The following is an 8760-nucleotide window of genomic DNA, read 5'->3' as shown; positions in this document are numbered from 1 at the left end:
TGTAGAACAGCTTATTTACAATAGCTAATTAAAGTCACAAAATTTTGAAACCTATACGCCTGCCCAGTACTCTGCTATTGGTCATTTAACCAATTTATTATTGACTTAATTCCTCCTTGACTCAGAAACACTTATAGGTGCTTTGTTTACATCAATACACAAAGCAGGCAGACACTTATCCTCATGGAACTGATATTCTAGCTGGGGGAAGACAGATAATCTGCAATAAACATGAATCCAAGTACATTTTATGGTATGTTAACAGGTGATCTGTACTATTGGAAAAGAACTAGTAAAGCAGAGGATGGGGTTTAGGGAATAAAGGTGAAGAAAGGGAGGTGATTTAAAGAAAAACAACTTAGACCACACTGAGGGGAGCAAACATGCTCTCTTGCATTCAAGAGTCAAGTTTTCCCCTGTCCCGGCAGGTCTCTTGATCTTCCTCTGCTGCTGCTGCTGCTAAGTCGCTTCAGTCATGTCCGACTCTGTGTGACCCCATAGACAGTAGCTCACTAGGCTCCCCCATCCCTGGGATTCTCCAGGTAAGAACACTGGAATGGGTTGCCATTTCCTTCTCCAGTGCGTGAAAGTGAAAAGTGAAAGTGAAGTCGTTCAGTCGGGCCCGACTCTTAGCGACCCCATAGACTACCCAACATCAAAAATGTTTCTCAACGTAAGACCAGAAACTATAAAACTCCTAGAGGAGAATATAGGCAAAACACTCTCTGACATACATCACAGCAGGATCCTCTATGACCCACCTCCCAGAATATTGGAAATAAAAGCAAAAATAAACAAATGGGACCTAATTAAACTTAAAAGCTTCTGCACATCAAAGGAAACTATTAGCAAGGTGAAAAGGCAGCCTTCAGAATGGGAGAAAATAATAGCAAATGAAGCAACTGACAAATAACTAATCTCAAAAATATACAAGCAACTCCTACAGCTCAATTCCAGAAAAATAAATGACCCAATCAAAAAATGGGCCAAAGAACTAAATAGACATTTCTCCAAAGAAGACATACAGATGGCTAACAAACATATGAAAAGATGCTCAACATCACTCATTATCAGAGAAATACAAATCAAAACCACTATGAGGTACCATTTCACGCCATTCAGAATGGCTACAATCCAAAAGTCTACAAGCAATAAATGCTGGAGAGGGTGTGGAGAAAAGGGAACTCTCTTACACTGTTGGTGGGAATGCAAACTAGTACAGCCACTATGAAGAATAGTGTGGAGATTCCTTAAAAAACTGGAAATAGAACTGCCTTATGATCCAGCAATCCCACTGCTGGGCATACACACCGAGGAAACCAGAAGGGAAAGAGACACGTGTATCCCAATGTTCATCACAGCACTGTTTATAATAGCCAGGACATGGAAGCAACCTAGATGCCCATCAGCAGATGAATGGATAAGAAAGCTGTGGTACATATACACAATGGAGTATTACTCAGCCATTAAAAAGAATACATTTGAATCAGGTCTAATGAGATGGATGAAACTGGAGCCTATTATACAGAGTGAAGTAAGCCAGAAAGAAAAACATCAATACAGTATACTAACGCATATATGGAATTTAGAAAGATGATAACAATAACCCTGTGTACGAGACAGCAAAAGAGACACTGATGTATAGATCAGTGTTATGGACTCTGTGGGAAAGGGAGAGGGTGGGGAGATTTGGGAGAATGGCATTGAAACATGTATAATATGTATGAAACGAGTCGCCAGTCCAGGTTCGATGCACGATACTGGATGCTTGGGGCTGGTGCACTGGGACGACCCATAGGGAGGGTATGGGGAGGGAGGAGGGAGGAGGGTTCAGAATGGGGAACACAGGTATACCTGTGGCGGATTCATTTCAATATTTGGCAAAACTAATACAATATTGTAAAGTTTAAAAATAAAATAAAATTAAAAATTATGTTTATGTCTTTGAGGCTCTATGCAAACTCATGCAAATATGCATGTTCTGAACATTCTGCCTCTCTTCAGTTGAACTGGTTTCATAAAAAATTGTTGGTAAAAAAAAAAAATTGTTGGTAAACTCCCCCAAATTAAGTAACATTTTATGCAGCAAATTCTGATAATTTTCTGACTCCCGAAGAACTAATCTCCAAAGTATTTCCTTTTTTCAACACACTGTCAGTGACGTAATTATATTATATAAAAGTATTATATGCTATGCTATGCTAAGTCACTTCAGTCGTGTCCGACTCTGTGCGACCCCATAAACGGCAGCCCACCAGGCTCCCCTGTCCCTGGGATTCTCCAGGCAAGAACACTGGAGTGGGCTGCCATTTCCTTCTCCAATGCATGAAAGTGAAAAGTGAAAGTGTAGTCACTCAGTCATGTCCGACTCTTAGCAACCCCATGGATTGCAGCCTAACAGGCTCCTCCGTCCATGGGATTTTCCAAGCAAGAATACTGGAGTGGGGTGCCAGTGCCTTCTACGAAAGTATTATATGCATTGCTATTCTAATATATTATGCCATTTAAAAATATACACAAAATATAAACTAAATGACACTGAGATAAATAGAAATAGAAATGGAAATGGTAACATTTTCTTCCCCAGGGGATGAGGACACTCATTTTTATGGCCACTGGACTAATGGATTATGAATGTACACACATAATTTTAACAGTTATTTAACTATCATGATAAAGTAATATCTTTTACATATAGTTTCAATCAAAGTTCTCAGAATACCACAAGGGGCCAGGAATACAATTGTATGTGAATAACTCTCTTCATATGCATATATAAAATTGTGTGAGCTCAATTAAGTAATCATCTTTAGTTCTTTTGTTATTCCATCAATTCATCTACTGGTAAATAATCCAAACTCTACAATAGATATCTTATTTTCCGGGTTTAAATCTCAAGTCATAATAAAAGCGGAACAATGGCCTAGAATGAATAAAATGTCTTATGGACATCATGATATATATGCATTTGTAAAGACAATTAATGAAAAATTACAGACTTACAGTTTGCTGAAACAGAAAGTGTACTCTCTCAGAGCTGAATATACATATCACCTAGAAAAAATACTTTCTCAGTTTCTGATGACTTCTAAAGAAAGGGACCCCATGACTTTCATCTCCAGCCTACTGAGGACTCCTTTCCACTTTCCTCCTCAACTTCCCTCCATGAAATCTCTTCCCTAGGTTATAAAACACACCTTGGGCTTCTGGTTCAGACAAGATGACATTGATCTCTTTGTGCCCACTCCTCTGTGTGTTCTGGAAAAAAGAAGAGACCACTAAAGGAGACCTTGTATAGTTGGCAAGAAGACGGTGAACTAGATTAGGGCCTGAAGAATGGAAGAGCAACACAGCAGCACCTAAGAGAAGACAAGCCAGGCCCAGCATTCCTGACCTCCAACCTAGCGTCAGAAGGCAGCCTGAGTAGGGCTGTTCCTCCCAAGGAACAAATGTGAGGGAACACCAGGTGGTGGTTTAGTTGCTAAGCTGTGCCTGACTCTGTGTGACCCCATGGACAGTAGCCCATCAGGTTGGACTATCCATGGAATTCTCCAGGCAAGAATATGGATTCCCATGTCTTCCTCCAGGGGATCTTCCCAACCCAGTGATTGAATCCGGGTCTTCACAAGGCAAGTGGATTCCTTACTGTCTGAGCCACCTGGAAGCCCAAGAAACTCAATAATTGCATGGATATTTGGAAAATAAAAGGATAAAAGCATATGTTAATATTAGATAAAGTAGAGTTGAGAGCAAAGAAAATTTCCAAAGACAAAGGAATATAAGGACATTACATAAAGAATACAGAGTTGAACCCCTGGGTCGGAAGATCTCCTGGAGGAGGGCATGGCAACCCACCTTAACATTGTTCCCTGGAGAATCTCCATGGACAGAGGAGCCTGGCAGGCTACATAGTCCATGGGGTCACAAAGAGTTGGACATGACTGAAGTCAGTTAGCACACATGTAAGAGAGTAAAACTTAAAAGTCCTCACCAAAAAGATCTTGAAAGGAGATATGTGAGGTGATATTAATAGATATGTTAATTAAATCAATGAGGGAATCCATTAATAATGTATACCTATATAAATTGTCATGTATTCTTTAAATATCTTGCAATTTTATCTGGAAAAATATTTTTAAAGCAATTAGCCTCCAATTAAATAAATTTAATTTTAAGAAACAAAGAAACAAACAAAAAACTGAAAAACAAAAATAGCAAGAATTTCAATGCTTTTTATATAATTTATTTCAAATATTACACTTGGTGTGTAAAGGGTTTTTTTTTTTTTTTTCCAGATAATAACCAGTGGGATTCATTGGATATTCAGAAAAGTAAGAAACCTTGGAAATTATCTAGGCAATCCTCCCATATTAAGAATATATAAGTAAATCCATGAATGATTATGTCACTTATCTAAACTTATGAAACTCGATGCAAAAGTAGCAATAGAAACCAGGTTTCCTAGGTTTAAATCAATCTTTACCGAATTACCCTGCAAAAGGAAATATCTCCTATGCTCTGAAAAACTTGATTCTTATCTCTTTCACAGAACTGATCATATTCCACCTTGTATTCATTGTCCAGTTAGCATAAGTTTTACCAAGCAAATTAAATTCCTTGAAAGCTCAATCCTGGCATGTCTGTTCTTCTCACTCTATATTCTCACATATGGCTAAAGCTCTTTATAAATGCCTTCCTCTCCCTGGAACACCCTCTCTCTTTTACATGATTACCTCCTCGACATCTTTCAGATCTCAGTAAAAACCAGTTCCTCCAAACAGTGTTTCCTGATGCTGACACAGCTCAGGTCTCCTTGTTATGTGGACATAGGGCATTCTGTGCTTTTCCCTGTCAACACGTGTCCCAATTGTAGTGCAACATTTAACTTTGAAATTCACCTCATTTCTGTTTTTCTGTTAAAATTTAAGTCCTAATTCATCAAGTCCACATGTGTGCCCTTCACTGCTATCCATTCTTTGCACCCATCAGGCCTTTGTTATGTGTTTGTTCAATGAAACACTTTTATTTGTGCAGAATAAAATTTCAATGAATTTTTGATGCTGCTCTCACAGCATACAGTGAACTAGGGCTTTCACAAGAGCCCTAATCCCATTCGTATGGGCTGTGCCTTCATGTGGGTTCTGAACTCATGACCTAATTATTTTCAAATGGTCCCACCATCTAAAATCGTCACATTGGGGATCAGGATTTCAACATATGAATCTTGGGAGAACACAAGAATTAGACCATGGCACCCAACGAAGAGAATGACTTGTCTAAGGTAACCCAGAGCCTCATCCATACTGAATGCTCTGTAGTGCTGATATGAAGCCAAGGACTAAGGAATTATAGATTTCTCCTAGTATATACCCAGGGGATTGCAGAATTTTGAAAGATACAGATAAAAAACTGTCCAGATTAAAATTGTTATATTTAGGGGGAAATTGTCTATTCTGGAATAAATAGCATGTATTTTGTATACTGTATTTGAATATATAAAACTCAGTTACCTATCCACACAGCAAAACACATTACAGAAATACAAATAATCACATTTACAATTGCATCAAAAAATAAAATACTTAAATAAATTAAAGCAAGGTGTTGAAAGATCTATGTATGGAAACATTCAAGACACTCATGTAGGAAATGTTTAAAACAGAAAAAAGGAACATATTTCATATTGATTGACTGGAAGAATTAATATTGTTAATACATCCATTCTACCCACAGTTATCTACATATTCACTGCAGTATCTTTCAAAATTTCAAAACTTTTCACAAAACAAACAAAAAAATTCTACAACTTGTATAAAACTGTTGTTGTTGTTCAGTTGCCAGGTCATGTCTGACTCTTACTGACACCATAGACTGCAGTGCGCCAGACTTCCCTGTCCCTTACCATCTCCTAGAATTTGCCCAAGTCCATGCCCTTTGAATTGGTGATTCCATTCAACCAATTCTCATCCTCTGTCAGCCTCTTTTTCTTCTGCCTTCAGTCTTTCACAGCATCAGGGTCTTTTCCAATAAGTCAGCTATTCACATTAGGTGGGCAATGTATTGGAGCTTCAGCATCAGTCCTTCCAAAGAGTATATGGGGTTGATTTCCTTTAAGGTTGACTGGTTTTGAACTCCTTTGTGCCCCAGGGACTCTCAAGAGTCTTCTACAGCACCATAGTTCAAAAACATCAGTTCTTCAGCACTCTGCCTTCTTTATTGTCTGTCCAGATCTTATGTGTGCATGACTAATGGAAAGAGCATAGCCTTGACTATACAGACCTCTGTCAGCAACGTGATGTCTTTGCTTTTAAAACACTGTCTAGGTTTGTCAGAGCTTTCCTGCCAAGAAGCAATCTTTTTCTAAATTTGTGGCTGCAGTCACGATCCACAGTGATTTTAGAGCCCAGGAAGCAGAAGTCTATCACTGCTTCCACCTCTTCCCCTTCTATTTGCATGTAGGTGATGGGACCAGATGCCATGATCTTAGCTTTTTTGATATTGAGTTTTCAGCCAGCTTTTTCACTCTCCTCTTTCACCCTGATTGGAGGCTCTTTAGTTCCTCTTACTTTCTGCCATTAATATTGTATCATTCACATATCTGAGGTTGTTGATATTTCTCCCAGCAATATCAATTCCAGCCTTTAGGACTCATCCAGTCCAACATTTCACATGACATGCTCTGCATATAAGTTAAACCAGCAGGGTGACAATATTAAGCCTTGATGGACTCCTTCACCAATTTTGAACCAGTTTATTTTTCCTTGTCTGCTTCTAACTGTTGCTTTTTAAACTGCATACAAGTTTCTCGTCTGGTATTCCCATCTCATTAAGAATTTTCCACTCTGTTATGATCCACACAGTTTGGTGAAATCAATGAAGCAGACGATTTTCTGGAATTCCCTTACTTTCTCTATGTTCCAGCAAATGTTGCCAATTTGATCTCTGGTTCATCTCTCTTTTCTAAACCCAGCTTGAATATCTGGAAGTTCTAGGTTCACATAATGCTGAAGCCTAGCCTGAAAGATTTTGAGCATAACCTTACTAGCCCTGGAGATGAGTGCACCTGTTCAGTGGCTTGAACATTCTTTAACACTGCCCTTCTTGGGAACTGGGATGAGGATTGACCTTTTCCAGTCCTCTGGTCACTGCTGGCTCTTCCAAATTTTCTGAGATATTAAGTGGACCACTTTAATAGCACCATCTTTCAGGATTTTAAATAGCTTTGCTGGAATTCTATCACCTCCACTAGCTTTGTTGGCAGCAGTGCTTTTTAAGACCCACTGGAGTCCACATTCCAGAATTTCTGGCTCTGAGTGAGAAACTACACCATTGTGATTATCTGGGTCATTAAGATATTTTTTTGTATAGTTCTTCTGTGTACTTTTTCCATCTCTTCTTGGTCTATTCTGCTGTATTAAGTCACAAATCACCAAAGATAAAAGTGATCTAGAGAAAGAAGAACAAAGTTCGAGACTAGGGTTGCTGATATCAAATTGTATTAGAAAGTTGAAGTAATCAAAACAGAATGTTTTGCTTCTGGTATGAAAACAGACACATAGATCAACAGAGTAGAATAGCGAAGCCAGAAAGAAACACACACATATATTGTCGGTTAGCTTATGAAAAAGGAGCTAAGTCTATCCAGTGGGGAAAGGACAAGCTTGTCAAAAATGGCACTGGGGAAACTGGATAGTCCAGTGAAATAATGGAACTGTACCCCCGCCGTTTACCATGCATAAAAATGGATTAAAAATTAGAACATAAGACTTTAAGCGATTAAACTCTTTGAAGAAGACACTGCGGTAATCGTCTTGCCATCGGTGTCTGCAATGAGGTTTTGGGTTTCACACCAAAAGCAAAGGCAACAACTGCCAAAACAAGTGGATCCACATCAGACTCCAAAGAAAGGAACGTCAGTAAAATCAAATGGCAATTTACAGATTGACAGAAGATATTCCAAATCATGTATTTGATAAGGGCTTAATATCCAAAACTACATGGGACATACAACTCAAGGACAAAAACCCCAAATAATCAAATTTTTAGTGGAGCATAAGAATAGTAAGACTTTCAATAAATCTGAAGATTAGACTATAGATGAGAGACACAGCAAGGTTTTCCTTCTAGAACAATAAAAACCTGTGCCTTCCTGCATTACTTTCTTTATCTCAACTCACTTATTTGACAGTTACAATTCAATGTGTACATTCTTCAGTCAATAGCAATCACTCCACAGTGAGCCATAATATGTACTAAGAACAGCCCCACCAGGGGAAAAATATCAAATATTTGAATCCTTACTAATGAGGCATATCCAAAGGAAGGTAATTTCCAGAGTTTACCACTACATTGTTTTCTATATTTCATTTCAAAATTGAGCCACCTAGTAAGGAAAATGAGTTAAGAGACCTCAATAATATATAGATAGAAAATCAGTTTTAAATGGGAGCATTAATGGATTATAACTTGGGGGTTATTTATTACTACTGTTGTTACTGTAGTCCTTTCGAATCTCTACTGCATCCATTAATAATTTATGATAAATATTAATACCAACACAGGGATACATACTACTAAAGTTATAGTGAATAGAGAAAGACATAGAATATATTAGGCAAGAAGTGAAAGTATGGGAAGTCAGCAATGGTAGTAAAGTAAAGGGCAGTATTACCTTGAGAGGAACGAAGGTTCTCAAAGTTTCTTGAAACATCAAGATCGTGCCAGCTGTCAGGAATTAGCTTAATTTGTAAACCAGAAACT

The sequence above is a fragment of the Bos indicus x Bos taurus genome, chromosome 23 (assembly GCF_003369695.1).
Source record: "Bos indicus x Bos taurus breed Angus x Brahman F1 hybrid chromosome 23, Bos_hybrid_MaternalHap_v2.0, whole genome shotgun sequence".
Lineage (NCBI taxonomy): Eukaryota > Metazoa > Chordata > Mammalia > Artiodactyla > Bovidae > Bos > Bos indicus x Bos taurus.
This window is presented reverse-complemented; position numbering follows the sequence as displayed.